Source organism: Salvia miltiorrhiza, unplaced genomic scaffold, assembly GCF_028751815.1.
Source record: "Salvia miltiorrhiza cultivar Shanhuang (shh) unplaced genomic scaffold, IMPLAD_Smil_shh original_scaffold_455, whole genome shotgun sequence".
In the NCBI taxonomy this organism is placed as follows: domain Eukaryota; kingdom Viridiplantae; phylum Streptophyta; class Magnoliopsida; order Lamiales; family Lamiaceae; genus Salvia; species Salvia miltiorrhiza.
The window spans coordinates 574,578-592,011 of record NW_026651553.1 but is presented as its reverse complement, the minus strand read 5'-3'; positions in this window follow the sequence as shown (position 1 = coordinate 592,011).

Below are 17,434 nucleotides of genomic sequence, written 5' to 3'. Positions count from 1 at the left end.
CCAGGGGAGCCCATGGGGGTCATGTACGCTGCTTGTCCGTTTGACAAATGGGGCATTGATATAGTAGGCAAATTGCCCACAGCACCTGGAGGGAAATGCTTTCTCATTGTAGCAGTAGACTATTTTTCTAAGTGGGTCGAGGCTGAGGCCGTGAGCAAGATCGATGAAGTTACAGTGGAGCGCTTTATCTGGAGGAATATCTGTTGCAGGTTCGGAGTGCCGCGAATCATTGTATCTGATAATGGGACTCAATTTACAGGGCAGAGGATCACGGATTTCTGTGATCGAATGGACATTACACAGAGGTTTGTTTCGGTGGCTCATCCACAGGCAAATGGACAAGTGGAATTAGCTAACAGGACCATATGTGAGGGAATCAAGAAGAGGCTGACTCAGAGCAGAGGGAAGTGGGTGGAAGAGCTGGACACAGTTCTCTGGGCTTATCGAACTAGTCCAAAAACGGCAACAGGAGAGGCACCATTCACGCTGGTGTACGGATCTAACGCGGTGATACCGGCAGAAGCGCGCCTAGAATCCTACCGGATTACCACGTACAACACTGAGCATAATGCGGAGCTCCGCCGAGCAGAGCTGGATTTGGTGGAAGCACAGCGGGAGGAAGCCCGTGTCAGAGCAGCCAAGTATAAAGGCATCATCAAAGCGGGATATGACAAACGGGTCAGAGTGAGGAAATTGTCAAAGGGCGATTTGGTTCTTAAGCGGGCTGATGCGTTGAAGGTGGTGGGCAAGTTCGAAGCCAATTGGGAAGGGCCATACATAGTCACAGAGGTCTTGGGCGGTGGCGCATACATACTAAAGGATTCAGACGGCAGAGATCTTCCTAGGCCATGGAATATAAACACGCTTAAAAAGTTTTATGTGTAACTGCTGCCTAGCAAGAATGATCATTTGTAGACCGGATACTCTTTTTCCCCACAGGGGTTTTAACGAGGTCCGGGGCCATAATATCAATAAAACAGATATGTGGTTCTAGGGAATTCCCTGGTGTTGTTCTATTCACTTTATTTATCGTTTTCTTACATTACAAATGCTACTTAACATGTTCATGCAGAGCATTGCACATGTCACCAGAGGGGGGAGTAGGGTGTATACCCGTAATCCTCAATTTACAAATTCAAACTACAAACTGCTTCTTAGCAGGTCAGGGGCAAAATAAATACAAAAACTGCTTCTTAGCAGGTCAAAGAGAAAGCAAGCAGTCGGGATGGGCACCTCCTTTCCTCCACGATACAACACTCCGAGTCCCTTTTCGTCGCTGGGATATGCTCATCTCTCAGATCTACCTCAGCTCCACTCCGCGTCTGCAGAATATCAAGCAAAACAACAAGTCAAAACGCCAAAGAAAAAGAATACAGAAGAGGAACAAACCAAGGGCCAGATCTGAGGAACCAACGCCCAGATCTGAGGAATCAACGCTCAGATCCGGAGGACCAACGTCTAAATCTGGGAAGCCTGGTAATAATGCTCTCAAGCAAGGGAAGTCCGCTCATTACAACCACAAAGTTAGAGATATGCATCAGAAGCTCAGGGATGTGAGTGTTCAGAGGGGAACTTCCCTTACTTGAGTGCCTTACAACCGATCTAGGGAGGCAAAATGTCGGCAGATCCAGGGTTTGAGAGATCAGAAAGGGCAACGAGAAAATTTTCTTCAGGAATCCTGGAGATAAAACCCTCAGGCGGAGGAGAGTCCTGTTTTCTCAGCCACCAACAGGAGCCGGTGTACTTTCTCAAAAGGACTGACTCCTCCGACTGAGGGCGTTACAACCAGGATGAGGAGGCAGCTGGCGCCAAGGGAGCAGGAGATCTAGGGTTGGAAAAGAAAGTAGTGTGGGACGGCGGAAAAGAAATGAGGGAATTATAACCTAAATCGCGAAGGGTGGAGGATATATATAGAGGCGATACTGGGCTCAGGAAATGGGCTAAGAGATAATGGGCCTACGCGAGTTTACGGGCCGAGGAAGGAGTAGGAAATAATGGAACCAACATGTTCATAACGGAGTATTGCACATGTCACCAGAGGGGGGAGTAGGGTGTATACCCGTAGGTCCCAATTTTTATATTCAAAAATGGCTTCTCAGCAAGCCAAGGGAAAAACAGAGGGATCGTGCTTCACCAGAACAGAGGGTGTTCCTGACAATCGTAAGCCGCGAAAGTTGGTCGTGCCATCCGGGCCTTCCATGCTCCACGCAGAGGTTCCTGACAATCGTAAGCCGCAAAAGTTGGTCGTGCCATCCGGGCCTTCCATGCTCCGCGCAGAGGTTCCTGACAATCGTAAGCCGCGAAAGTTGGTCGTGCCATCCGGGCCTTCCATGCTCCGCGCAGAGGTTCCTGACAATCGTAAGCCGCGAAAGTTGGTCGTGCCATCCGGGCCTTCCATGCTCCGCGCAGAGGTTCCTGACAATCGTAAGCCGCGGAAGTTGGTCGTGCCATCCGGGCCTTCCATGCTCCGCGCAGAGGTTCCTGACAATCGTAAGCCGCGAAAGTTGGTCGTGCCATCCGGGCCTTCCATGCTCCGCGCAGAGGTTCCTGACAATCGTAAGCCGCAAAAGTTGGTCGTGCCATCTGGGCCTTCCATGCTCCGCGCAGAGGTTCCTGACAATCGTAAGCCGCGAAAGTTGGTTACACCCCCCGGGTCCTCCATGCTCCGCGCAGAGGTTGTCCTTAACAGTAAGCCACGAAAGCTGGTTACACCCCCCCGGGTTCTCCACGCTCCGTGCAGGGTGTTCCTGACAATCGTAAGCCACGAAAGTTGGTCGTGCCATCCGAGCCTTCCATGCTCCGCGCAGAGGTCCCTGACAATCGTAAGCCGCGAAAGTTGGTTGCACCCCCAGGGTCATCCATGCTCCGCGCAGAGGGTTACTATTTAAATCGTAAGCCGCGAAAGTTGGTTGCACCCCCTCTGGGTCTTCCATGCTCCGCGCAGAGTGTTCAAACTTGGATGGGAAGCAGCTTGGATGGGAAGCGCAAAATCATTGACAGAGAAATTAACCAAATCCTCGTAAGAGGAGACGGTGAAATACCTATCATAAAGGTCAACCAAATCCTCGAAAAAGGAGGTGGTGAAGCCTCTACCAGAAGGGTCAACAAAATCCTCGCCAGAGGAGTCATTAAAATCCTCGCCAGAGGAGTCGTTAAAATCCTCGCCAGAGGAGTCGTCCAAATCCTCGCCAGAGGAGTCATCAGAATCCTCGCCAGAGGAGTCGTTAAAATCCTCGCCAGAGGAGTCGTCCAAATCCTCGCCAGAGGAGTCATCAGAATCCTCGCCAGAGGAGTCGTTAAAATCCTCGCCAGAGGAGTCGTCAGAATCCTCGCCAGAGGAGTAGTCAGAATCCTCGCCAGAGGAGTCGTCAGAATCCTCGCCAGAGGAGTCGTCGGAATCCTAGACAGAGGAGTCATCAAAATCCTCGCCAGAGGAGTCATCAAAATCCTCGCCAGAGGTGTCGTCCAAATCCTCGCCAGAGGAGTCAATGGAATCCTCAGAGTAGAGATTAAATAAACACCGAAGGAGGGGAGCAAAGAAACATCGACAACAAGCATGATGATTTATGCTTAATTGTTCTAATTTTAAGGGTTTGCATGTGCATATTTTAAATTAAATCTTCTGGAAATTAGTGCGTTTTATGGTTTGTTTGATGCTTTGCAGGAGATTTAGGTTTATAGATGGAAGAATGCAATTTTGGAGATTTTTGGGCTAAAAATGGTGTTTTTAGCAGACATCGACATAGCAGAGCTAAGTGCCAGAGTTAACTGCCAGCGCTGACCATTTTCAGCTCAGCTCATAACTGCCAGCGCTGACCATTTTCAACTCAGCTCAACGCTGCCAGCTCTGCCGAAGTCAACACTGGCAGCGCTGCCGAAATTCGCACTGCCAATTTCAGCACAGACCAGGCCAGCCCTGCCAACTTCCGCACTGAGCAGAAAACCACCAAGGAAGAAACCAGCTCTGAACAGGACAAAGTTGAGCAGAATTTAAACGAGGAGAAGAAGGAGATGGCCCAGAACATGGAATACATGGGAGACTTCACCAGACCTGTGATTGGAGATACCAACACGTCGACAATCGTGCTCCCCACTGCTGTGAGAAACTACAATCTCAAACCTAATGACTCGAGTTTACTGCCGGTATTCCACGGGATGCCAAGCGAGGATGCTCTGCAATTCATCCGGGATTTTTGCACCCAAGTGCAAACAATTCCTTTGCTTAGTCTCACGGAGGACCAACTCAAGCTCAAGTGCTTCCCCTATGCACTTAAAGACCGGGCGAGGACGTGGATGCTATCTCTGCCACCCAACTCAATCACTACGTGGGGAAATGCTTGTGAAAAATTCATGCTGAAATACTACCCAAGCCATAAGACACAGGAGTTGAGAACAAAAATAATGGAGTTCACCCAAGGAGCGGACGAGCCTTTGCATGAAGCTTGGGAGAGATATGAAGAACTCCTCCGTCAATGCCCTCAACATCAATTCACTAATGTTATGTTGATGCAGTTCTTTTACGATGGGTTAGTGCAAACTGCCCAATTTATGGTGGATAGCACGGCAGGAGGTAACATAGCTCGGAAGACAACAACTGAGTTAAAAGGGATTTTTAAAACTTTAGCTGAGAGCTCCCAACAAAAATCCGTCCGTGGAAGAAGAGTTGAAGCCAGCGCAGTGACGAATCAATTTGAAATACAACAACAATTGGCTTCAATCATGCGGGACGTACAACAGCTGAAGATGGGCAAGATGGATACACCTTCCGTTCCGGTGCAGAATTTAGCTCTGCAGAATGCAGCGCTGCCGACGCCAGCTCTGCCGAACCCAGCTATGCAGAATATGGAGCCTTGTGGTATTTGTGGAGATTTCAGCCACGGAGCTAATGAGTGCCATAGAATGGGAGAGTTTACTCTGGAAGGACAAGATGAGGTCTATGCGGCACAAGGATTTCAAAGCTATAATCAAGGGCTAAGTAGACCATATGGGCAGAACATGAATCAAGGGCAACATAATGTCAATGGAGGATGGAGAAGTCAACCGAATGCTGGATGGGGAAATCAAAATTTTGGGGGGAATCAATACCGTCGACCACCCCAAATGGGCTACCAACAGCAACCACAATATTTCCCTCCGCAGCAAAGCTCCTCTCAACCATATAGACCGCAATACCAACACCAACAATCAGCCCTGCAGCAGAGTGCACAGCCCATGCCACCACAGAAAACATCCCTAGAGGATACCTTGCAAGCTTTCATGGAGATTAGTAAGCAAAATATGGAGATGACTAAGCAGAATATGGAGTCCCAAGCATCTACCATAAAAAGGCTAGAAACAACTGTCGGTCAACTTTCCGGTACTTTGAATCAAATCCAACAACAACAGCAGCCCGGAAAGTTTCATGGCCAACCTGCTCAGCCGCATCAAGCTCTAGCTGTAACTGTTCTTCGTAATGGTAAGATGGTGGATAACAAAGTGGAAGTGCCAGCGCTGCCAAGATCATCCCTGACGAACTCAGCATTACAGAATCTCTCAAAGTCAAAGTCAGCGCTACTGCAGTCAGCGCTGCCGAATCCAGCTCCGCCGATGTCAGCGCTGCCAAGTCCAGCTCTGCCTAATTCAGCTCTGAATAGCTCTTCCTTCACAAGAGCAGAGCTGCCGAGCTCAGCACAGCCCAGACCAGAGATGCCGAGCTCAGCTCTGACCAGCACTACCAATGGAGAGAAGGCAGATCAACAAAAAGATGGAGAGATGGAGGAAGAAAATGAGAATAAACTTCATAAGTCTACCACACCCTATCGACCTCCGATCCCTTTTCCTAGCAGATTGAAGAATGAAAAGCTGGATAAACAGTTCGCCGACTTCTACAACATGCTTGCCAAGGTGAACGTGAATCTTCCTCTCCTTGATGTGATAAGAAAAGTACCGGCGTATGTGAAGTTTTTCAAGGAGTTGGTTTCCAACAAGCGAAAGTTCGGGGACAATGAGAAAATTTTAGTCTCGGAAGTAGCGACCTCAATCATGCAGCAATCCTTACCACCAAAGCAGCGCGATCCAGGTAGCTTTGTGATTAATATTGCTTTGGGAAATGGTAAGAAGGCCACGGGTATGTTAGATCTGGGAGCGGGAATTAATTTGATGCCTTACTCTATTTTTCAACAATTAGAGTTAGGTAATTTGAAATCCACTCGCATGTGTCTACAACTAGCTGATAGGTCCGTTAGGTACCCCCGTGGGATAGTAGAGGATATTCTGGTTAGAGTCGGGGGTTTGATTGTGCCTGTTGATTTCGTAGTGCTTGAGATTGGGGATGTGCATGAGAATGGTAGAGACCACACTCTACTATTAGGAAGACCCTTTATGGCGACCACTAACACTTTGATTGATGTTCAACATGGAACTATTAAAATGACGGTGTTAGGGGAGTCGGTGTCTTTTTCGGTGCATGAAAATCGTGCAATGCCTTCTATGAATTTCATAAATGAATGTTCATATATAGATGCTATTAATGGCTTGGTTGAGAAGGTATTTATTCAGGAACAGGAGTATATGTAAGCTTTTGCTGGATCGACCGACATGGAGGAATTAGCTAAGGAAGCAGAAGAATCAGCGCTGCCTGAAGAGTCAGCGCTGCCGCAGCCAGCTCTGCCGACTCCCGCGCTGCTACAGTCAACTCTGCCTAGCTCAGCACCCTTCAGCACTGCCCAGCCAGCTCTGCCACCCTTTAGCGTTGACCAGTCCGCTCTACCGAGCTCAGCGTTGTCCAGCCATACCGAGCTGCCCTTTGATGAACAGATGGAAACCAAGAGGTCAGCGCTGGAACTAAAGGAACTCCCTGCCAATCTCAAGTATGTATTTTTAGAAGCAGGTGAGGAGAAGCCAGTGATCATATCTTCCACGCTGACTTGGGAGCAAGAGGCAGCGTTGCTCAAGGTATTGAAGAGAAACAAGGCAGCGTTGGGATGGAGCCTGGCAGACATACGTGGCATAAGTCCAACCACATGCATGCACAAAATCAACCTAGAGGAGGGAGCAACACCCAAGCGAGACGCCCAGCGACGATTGAATCCTATTCTGATGGATGTCGTGCGCAAGGAGATCCTTAAGCTGCTGGCCGAAGGGATCATCTACTCTGTCGCTGATAGTGAGTGGGTGAGTCCCGTGCATGTCGTGCCAAAGAAAGGAGGAATGACGGTTGTGCGCAATGACAAGATGGAGTTGGTACCGACGCGTCCTACGACGGGGTGGCGGATGTGCGTTGACTATAGGAAACTCAATGCCGTCACCAAGAAGGATCACTTCCCTCTCCCTTTTGTTGATCAAATGTTAGATCGTTTAGCTGGGCATGATTTTTATTGTTTTCTTGATGGTTTGTCAGGATATTACCAGATCGCGATCGCCCCGGAAGATCAACTCAAGACTGCCTTCACCACTCCTTTTGGGACGTTTGCATGGAAGAGGATGCCGTTCGGGTTATGCAATGCACCCGGGACATTTCAACGATGCATGATGTCCATATTCTCTGAAATGATTGGTAAATTCGTGGAGGTTTTTATGGATGATTTTTCGGTTTTTGGGCAGTCCTTTCATGATTGTTTGACGAAGATTGATGTAGTGTTGCAAAGGTGCATTGAAAGTGGCCTAACCTTGAGTTGGGAAAAGAGTCATTTCATGGTTACACGTGGTATTGTCTTGGGTCATGTGGTGTCTAAGCATGGACTAGAGGTCGACAGAGCTAAAGTGGAGGTAATCCAAAAGTTGCCACCCCCTATTGATGTTAAAGGAATTAGGAGTTTCTTAGGTCACGCCGGTTTTTACCGACGTTTCATTAAAGATTTCTCTAAAATTAGCCAACCTCTATGCAAACTGCTAGCTCAGGACATTCCCTTTAATTTTGATGACTCTTGCATGAATTCCTTTGAAACATTAAAATTAAAGTTGAGCTCTGCCCCGGTGGTGATTGCGCCTGATTGGTCATTGCCCTTTGAAATTATGTGTGATGCGTCTAACTCTGCTGTAGGAGCTGTGCTAGGTCAGCGTGTGGATAAGATGTTACGTGTAATTTACTATGCTAGTTTAACTCTGAACAGTGCACAAGTAAATTACACCACTACTGAAAAAGAGATGCTTGCTGTGGTCTTTGCCTTAGATAAATTTCGTGCCTACATCATTGGGTCTAAGGTTATTGTTCATAGTGACCATGCTGCGCTGCGATATTTGATGACTAAACCTCAAGCTAAAGCTCGTCTGATCCGTTGGGTCTTACTGTTGCAAGAATTTGATGTAGAGATCAGGGATAGGAAAGGGAGCGAGAACCATGTAGCTGACCACCTTTCACGCTTGGATAATCATCGGATAGAGTCGAATCTTAATTGCATCCCTGAATCTTTTCCTTTTGAGCAAACATATGCATTAACCTTTGACAAGTGCAGCGCTGCAGAGTCCAGATCTACCGAACCCAGCTCCACCGAATGCAGCGCTGCCCAGCCCAACGCGGCTCAATTCAGCCCTGCGAGCGCCGAGCCCTGGTATGCTGATATTGTCAATTACTTAGTTTGTGGTATTCTACGACCTGAGCTGACATCGCAGGAGAGAAAGAGATTTTTAGCTCAGTGCAGGCACTACTATTGGGAGATTCCTCACCTCTTCAAGCTTGGAAAGGATGATGTCATTAGACGGTGTGTGCCGGCAGAGGAGCAACAACAAGTGTTGAAGATGTGCCATGAAGATCATTGTGGTGGACACTTTGGGGGGCAGAAAACAGCACATAAAATTCTTCAATCAGGTTTGTTTTGGCCTTCCATTTTCAAAGATGCACATATTTTCACTCTTGCATGCGATAGGTGCCAGAGAGTAGGAAATATCGGACGCAGGAATGAGATGCCTCTCCAAAGCATATTAATTGTCGAAATTTTCGATGTGTGGGGCATTGATTTCATGGGGCCATTTCCTACTTCGCATGGGTTTCAATATATTTTACTTGCTGTAGATTACGTGTCCAAGTGGGTTGAGGCTATTCCCACGCGAACATGTGATGCTAATGTGGTACTTAAGTTTGTGCAAGAGAACATTCTTTCTAGATTCGGATTTCCTAGAGCCATCATTAGCGATGGAGGCAAGCACTTCTGCAACAAGTTGTTTGCAAAGCTCATGAAGAAGAATGGGATCACGCACAAGGTAGCAACACCTTATCACCCGCAGACCTCTGGCCAAGCCGAAACGAGCAATCGGCAAATCAAGGGAATTTTGGAGAAAACGGTTCAACCCTCGCGCAAGGACTGGTCCGCAAAGTTGAATGATGCTCTTTGGGCGTACAGAACTGCCTTCAAGGGCGTACTTGGGATGAGTCCGTACCGTCTCGTCTATGGCAAGGCCTGCCATCTGCCGGTGGAAATTGAGCATAAAGCTTATTGGGCGATCAAGGCTGCTAGCTATGACTTGGACTCTGCTGTGAAGCAGCGCACGCTACAAATGGAGGAGCTTGATGAGCTACGCAATGAGGCGTATGAGAATGCGAGAATTTACAAGGACAAAGTGAAGCGACTCCACGATCGCCGCATTTGCCACAAGAAGCTTTGCCCTGGAATGAAGGTGCTCTTGTTCAATTCTCGACTTAAGTTATTTCCGGGAAAGCTGAAATCTAGGTGGAGCGGTCCATTTTTACTCAAAGAGGTGTTCGAGCATGGTGCGGTAGAGCTGTTGAACGAGCACATAAAAGAGAGTTTCCGAGTGAATGGCCATCGAGTGAAGCCGTACTACGAGCACCAGAGCTCGCCTATGGAGGTGGAGTCTCAAGCTCTGCACAACCCTAGCTGAAGTTCAGCTCTGAAGTCGGGCTGGAGACTTTAACTCTAGCGCTTTGTGGGAGGCAACCCACCTTTGGTTTGTTTTTAATTTTTATTTTTCTTTTGCTTTCTTTGTTTTCGTTGTTTGTTTTGAGTCTTTCCTCAGTTTTGGTTGCCATATGGATACTTTGATGTTGGCGTTCATGTTTTGACTCCAGCGCTGCCAGCGCCTTAGCTCCAGCCCGCCCATTCGGTTGATTTATGATGACCAATTTCATTGGCATTGATTTTTTTTGCCACCTGCATAAATCAACCGAATTGGTCAGCGCTGCAAGAAATCCTCCGCCATCCGCCACCCGTCACCCGCACCCGTCAGCGCCTATAATGGCACAGTGACCAAGCTAAGGTCAAGAATTGCCAATAATGGCTAAGGGAGAAAAGACGCCATAAAAGCCAACGCTGGCAAAAGAAAGGAAAATAGCTGAAGGAGTCAGCGTTGGCAAATAAAGGCAAGGCCGATTGAGTGAAGCAGTCAGCGTCGCAAATTTTGGGGGAAAGAGTATTTAAAAAAAAAAAAAAAATGCCACCCGCCAGCGACGCCCAGCCTGCCCAGCCACGCACCCGTCAACGCCGCACGCCTCGGTCACATGCCAGTCCGCCAGCGCTGCCGCGCTGCCAGCCCGTCCACCCCGCCCAGCCACGCCTCCGTCAGCGCTGCCAGCACCGCCACCCATCACGGGCGTCGTGTCAGCGCTGCCACCCAACACCGCCCAGCCACACCCCGTCAGCGCTGCCACCCGCCAGCGCTGCCAGCCCGCCAAGCCCGCCCAGCCACACCAGCGCTGCCAGCCGCCAAGACCGCCCAGCCACGCCCCCGGCAGCGCTCCCACCCGCCAGCGCTGCCACCAAGCCCAGCCCCGCCCCGCCCAGCCACGCCTCCGTCAGCGCTGCCAGCACCGCCACCCGTCACGGGCGTCGTGTCAGCGCTGCCACCCAACACCGCCCAGCCACACCCCGTCAGCGCTGCCACCCGCCAGCGCTGCCAGCCCGCCCAGCCGCCAGCGCTGCCAGCCGCCAAGACCGCCCAGCCACGCTCCCGGCAGCGCTGCCTCATGCGCAGCGCTGCCCAGCACCATGCCTCTCGCACACCATGCCTCATGCGAAGATCAGTCTTCTATGCCAGCGCCTTCGCTCTCCAAATTCAACAAGGCAGAACGTCAGCGCTGCTACATGAAAGCGCTACCAGCACCTTCACTCTCCATATTCAGCGCGGCATAACGCCAGCGCTGCCAAATGCAAGTACCTTCGCTCCCAAAGATTCAGCCCTGCTGCCATCACGCCCTGCTGCGCCCAACACCCGTCAGCGCTGAACTGACCTAGCGTGGGAAACTCGTTAGGCGACTTGATTTCGAATTTGGCCATGGCGTTGAAAGGCGGGGCCGACGACACGAAGGTGGCGATATCTAGCTGCTACGTGGAGCCGCTCTTCAACACACTGAGTCAGCGCTGCCTTTCTAGTCTGCAGCTATCAATGCTGCTACTCTCCACACTTGCAACAGACCGCAAAGCCCTTTCTTAACCGCCTCTCACGATGCTTCAGTTTTTCAATGCCGATAATCAGGGATGTTTTCTAAACTATTCATATTTCTTTTCTTCCCTGAGGACATGGCATGCTTTTAGTGTGGGGGTGTTTTCTTGTGCTTATATTTAAAAAAAAAAATTAATAAAATAAAAAAAAAAATTGGCGAGATTAGTCTTCTATGCTTAGTTTTTGGTCTTTGTCTCATGCGAATTTTTATGAATTTGTGGAAGAGAAGATGGTTTTCGATGTGCATTTAGGGTTTGTGAATGAATGGTGGTTATTCTTGTTTTATTTTTAATATGCGTCTCTTGATTATGCAAAGAATTATGAGTTTTGTTGCAACATGATTGTAAGTTAGTAAAACGTGATTTGTCCGGTAGATACTAGAAGGAGTATTGTCAGTGTGATTACCTACGATTGTATCTTATCTGTGAAATGTGAAAAATGTTGGACGAATTGCCAACTCTGAAAATTCCAGCTCTGAAACATGTGGCCTGTTCTGAAAACGTGACAGCTCTGAGTCTCTGCTCCTCTAGACTAAATCTATGAGCATGGGAAACTACGTGAAAAGACTTTGGATTACATCCAAATGGTTTTATTTCATGAATTATGGCTCAACTATTGAAAATCTTAAGCACAAAAAGTGATCACATTAGGGAATTCACTTCTAGCGGAGAATCGGGTCTGATCGAATTACTTGCATTACTCTTTTGTTGCGTCTTAAACTTTGAGTTACTTGCATGATCAAGAGATGTGTGTTGTTGATAAAATTTTGAATTGACTTTGTGAATGTTTGGATGGAAATTTGCATTGTTGAAATCAATCTCTTCCTAGGATTCATATGGATTTTGCTTGAGGACAAGCAAAAGGCTAAGTGTGGGGGGGTTGATTTATGCTTAATTGTTCTAATTTTAAGGGTTTGCATGTGCATATTTTAAATTAAATCTTCTGGAAATTGGTGCGTTTTATGGTTTGTTTGATGCTTTGCAGGAGATTTAGGTTTATAGATGGAAGAATGCAATTTTGGAGATTTTTGGGCTAAAAATGGTGTTTTTAGCAGACATCGACATAGCAGAGCTAAGTGCCAGAGTTAACTGCCAGCGCTGACCATTTTCAGCTCAGCTCATAACTGCCAGCGCTGACCATTTTCAGCTCAGCTCATAACTGCCAGCGCTGACCATTTTCAACTCAGCTCATAACTGCCAGCGCTGACCATTTTCAGCTCCGCCCATTCTTGCCAGCGCTGACCATTTTCAGCTCCACCCATTCTTGCCAGCGCTGACCATTTTCAGCTCCGCCCATTCTTGCCAGCGCTGACCATTTTCAGCTCCACCCATTCTTGCCAGCGCTGAGCGCTGACTACTTTCCAGCTCCACCTATTTCGCCAACGCTGACTACCTTTCCCAAGCATAATCATCGGAGTTCACTTTCCAGAGCTATGTTTATTCTTTCCAGCTCCGCATATTCTTGCCAACACCATTACTTTCCAGCTATGTTTATTCTTGCCAGCACCGATTACTTTCTAGCTATGCTTATTCTCACCAGAGCTAGGTCTATAAATAGGGTTTCATTTCTATTGTAAAATCATCTATCTTTTGCTATAGTTTTAGACTCCATCCTTGAGATCTCTTGGCATCCGAAATTTAGAATTTATTGCTTTCATAGTTCTTTTTCATAGTATTGAAAATTCATTGTTTTTAGTTAGTTTTCGATTTAGTTAAGTTTTAGTTATTTATTGGATTGTGATTGCGTGACACAATTACACGTTCAAGACATTTACGGTATTTCGTATTTCAATTCAATTTATTTTCGTTTAATCATGTTTATGTTTTTAGTTCATGTTTATGCTTTCTTTTTAATTATGCAATTTAAATTATGCATTTTAGTTTCATGCCTAGATTAGTTTTATTTTTAATTTACAAGTACTTAATTTCTTAAGTTAGATTTTATTTAAGTTGTTTTAATTCTGCCTAGGGTTAATAATTTAATTCGCCTAGTAATTTTACAATTTGGTTTTAATTCAGTTTTAAGTTTCAGTTTTAGATTAATAATCAAACTCTTTACTGCTTTCTTTTATTACTTTTTCCCACGATACTACTAGAAGCCCTTTAAGACTTTCCTTGAGAGATGACACTGGGTCAACTTACCATCACTAGAATGTCCTTGTTCTATTGCAAGTCAAACTAGAGGTGTTCTAGGTTGAGTCACATGACGAGCCAAACCAAGCCAAATACAAATTCAACATAAACAAGCAACAACAACAACATAAAGAACGAAGGGAAAAGGCAGTACGAACAGGGAAGAAATTTTATATAAACACGCCAAGAAGGCAGAGCTATACATCAAAAATTGGAGGTAAGTGTTCAGTTGGTACAAACATTTCTTTTGGTAAAGACAGGAGAAGGATGGAGAACATCAAGAGGGAGGAACAGAAGCAGCTTGAGCGACAACAGAGGATACAGGAGCAGAGGCAGATGAAACCGGGGGAGGAACACCACTTGCAGAAGCATGGCCGGAGACGGCTTTCTCTGTGAACACGGGCAACATGCCAGTTTCCTTCACCTTGGGGAGACGAGCACCCAAGTCCAGTAGCTTTGCAGCTTCTTGCACATATAAATCCTCATCTTGGTACAGGTCAAATAGCTGATCCACCGCAGCAGAGGAAGAGGCAGAGTCGGTGAAGGCAGAAGCCGCTAAGTCAGAGGGCAGGGGAAGCTCCATGCTGAATTGAGAGAATGTTCGGGTGCTCTTGCCAGAGGGATCTCGTAGCTGGTTCACAAAGCGCACCAGAGAAGCAGAGAAAGCAGGCACGTACATGGGAGCAGAGGGCAACGAGTCAGATCCAATCCCGAAAGTAAAATAAGGAATGGCCTTCTCTAGCACTGGATACCACCACTCTGGTTTCCCTGGAGAGTGTGCAGGGATCCCCATCCGCTTATTTATCTCCTCATCCTTAAGGTTATCCATTAAGGCTCGGAAATTCAAGGAAGCAAGTTGCTCCGGGGTGGCCCTCGCCATCTCCAAAGTCTTGGAAGCTGTTTGCTCTATCACATAAGCAAACAGGGGTCCAAAATCCTCCAGGTATTCAGGAGTCTTTTTGAAAGCCCCCAGAGTGCCTTCCAGCATCACCCCCAGGAAGTGTTGGCCCTGCGGAGACAAGAAATACTCCAGGCGCTGATCTCGAGCCCCCAGGACGTACGCGCGGTTCTGAGCCTCCACAAGTATCTTCTTCCAGCCCCGCCTGGCCTCCTTGTAATCTTTCTCGTATCCCGCCTTGAACCTGGCAAGGCTCTCGTGGCTCTCCTTGGTCGCCCTGGTCAATTCAGAAACCAGGGAAGATTTCTCCACTTCGGTTTGGGCCAGCTGAGCCTTCAACTCAACAATCTCCGCTTCAGCCTTGCTCAAGCGCTCCACAACTCCAGCAACATCATCATCGCGCTTGGCAATGTCTGCCTGCTCCTTCTCTCTTTCCTTCTCTCTTTTCTTCTCTGCCATCTCATAGTCATGAATGCATTTCACAGCTCCCCACAGCCGCGACTCCACCTGCAACAAAATGAAATGAGTTCCAACAAAACAATAAAAAGGTTAGTAACTTAAAATTTTTAACAAGAGTATAAGATGCAGGATACCTGAAGAGCTAACTGGCAGAGCTGAGTAGCTAAAGCTGGTCGGGACAGCTTTTCCATTTTCTCTTGGTCCTTTGAGTGGACACGAGCTATCAAAGCATCAATAAATTCCTGCCCCGACAAACTTGAAATCGGCCCAGGAACAAGATCCTCTGATTCATCAGCCGAGGGCACCACAGCTTTGCCCTTACCCTTTCCACCGGCCGAGGGGAGAACCTTAGAACCACCAGCTGACTTCTTAGCTGGCCCCTTGCCCTTGTCCCCAGCAGAGGGGAGAATCTTCACACCACCAGCAGACTTCCTTGCTGGCTCTGAAGATTTGCCAGCCTTTTTCAGGCTCTCCTGTTTCTCCTTCTCACCCACAGAGATTAGGGAGCCCCTCTTCCTTTTCTTCGAAAGCTCAGCAAGGGTGGCACCGGGAGCTGAATCGGGCGAAGGAACCTCATCAGTAATATCCACGATTTGGATATCTTCTTCACAGGTGCCAGCGGCATTACCAGCGCTGGAGCGTCTACCCCTATGAACAAGGGCTCCCGCATCAACTTCTTCCGCGTCAAATGGGCGCGAGGCTTCCACATTCCCCTCTGGGATTTCAACTACAGGAGGAATGGGGATCAGCTCGGCCCCAGTAGACTGTTCCGAGGGATTCGTTACGGAAGCAGAACCGCCTGCACCATGTTCCCCGCTGCCAGCAAGAGAAGGAGTGTCAGGCAAATTGTCCCCACACTTGTGCCTCCAAGACATATCTGCAAACCAAAATTTCACATCATTAAAATCAGGGTAACAAAAGCTAATATGTTTTTTAATGTATATTTTTTTTACCTATTGATTTCTCTGGGTACAGGGGAAATAGACCATTGTATGCCAGAGATGAATTATTCTCAGCAAGGTACCTACAGTCTAGGGGCTGGGCCTTATTCATAGCGTTAAGGTGGGCTATAATATTCTGGTCACGGGTAGAAGGGACCTCAGGAGAGGCTGGTTTATAAGTAGTGCGACGTGTATGCCATTCCAGCTCCAAAACGTGATAGTCGCGCCAGGTGCCGAAAAGAGTGCGCACATAACAATAATGCTTCAGGAAGCCCTTATCGAAAGAATTCAGAGAGGAAAGAAAGGTAGTAGGATATTTCGGGTGAGCAGCAAAGCTATACAGGGGATTGCCCTGCATGCGAAGGGTCTGGGTCTGACAGAACAATTTGGCGGTGTCCCCAACACCGTGAGCCCGGCACAAAACATGGAAGGCATATAACCTCCGGATAGCAGAAGGAGCGACTTGAAAGAAAGGGATGTGAAAATAGTTACAAACGTCAACCAGCAGAGTAGGAGGAGGGAGCCTTAAACCAGCATCTATCTGGGCTTTCCAAACAACTATCACCTTGGGATGGCGAAGGCTTTCGGGAGGCGTTGAATCCTTAGAGAAGGCCTCGAACCTTAAACCTTCAGGACGCTTACATTTGCTTCTCAATTTTTCCACCTCCGCGACACTAAGACGGGATGGGGGAACACGTTTGGGGGGTTGGGGGGTCTTCTTCCCCTTTTTCTTAGGTGGAGGGGGAGGGGGCGCAGTTTGAGATTCGTCAGAAACAGAGGGGGAAGGAAGATTTTCGAGATCTTGCTGCGAGGGGGAGGAAGATGAGGGGTCTCGGGCAGAAGGAGAGGGCGAGCGAGAAGGTTGAGGGGTGGAGGTGCAGGCCATGATGGGAAATGCCAATCCTAGGGTTTCTAACACGCTCAATCAGAGCACCAACAGTTATACCACTACGCTACGATTAAACACAAAATTGCAGTGAAGAGGATGCGCGAGTTACCTAGGCCAGAGAAAGATGGACGGTAAAACCTGGAGCGGAAGGGTCGCGGGAGAACGCCGGAACAGTGAGGAAATCGCCGGAAAATGCAGAAAAATCGTTTGGAAAACTTGGAGAAGAAGAATAGTGAAAAATGGGAGTTCGAATCGACTAAGTAAAATTGTACGTGGGCAACCACCAGCACGCGGGATGAACGGCACGTGGCATACGGAAAAAATCAACGGAGGAGAATTTATACGGAGAGGCGAAAGGACGCAAAGGTTAAAAAGTAACCTCGGGGTACGGGGAAAATACTGTAGACTGGGCAGGCATTTAATGCGGATGACGTCATCCACGCGGGCGAGTCCTCTGGCTAGTTGCACCACTCCAAAATGAACTAGCCAGACCAGGGGGTGGGAGTAACAAAAACGCCAGAGAACAATTCACAGGGCTTATCTTTACTTTCTCATAATGTCAAAACGCTTACGTCTTTATGATTTACAGGGATCCAGGAAAACAACAAAGTGTTAATGCTAATAATACACCACTGGTTGAACACGAAGAATACCCGGTTCAACCAGACTAGAGGAGGGAGTGGTTGGTGAGGAGCAATATGTGCAGAGCAGGGAGAGAGTATAAATCAGAGAAGTCACCATC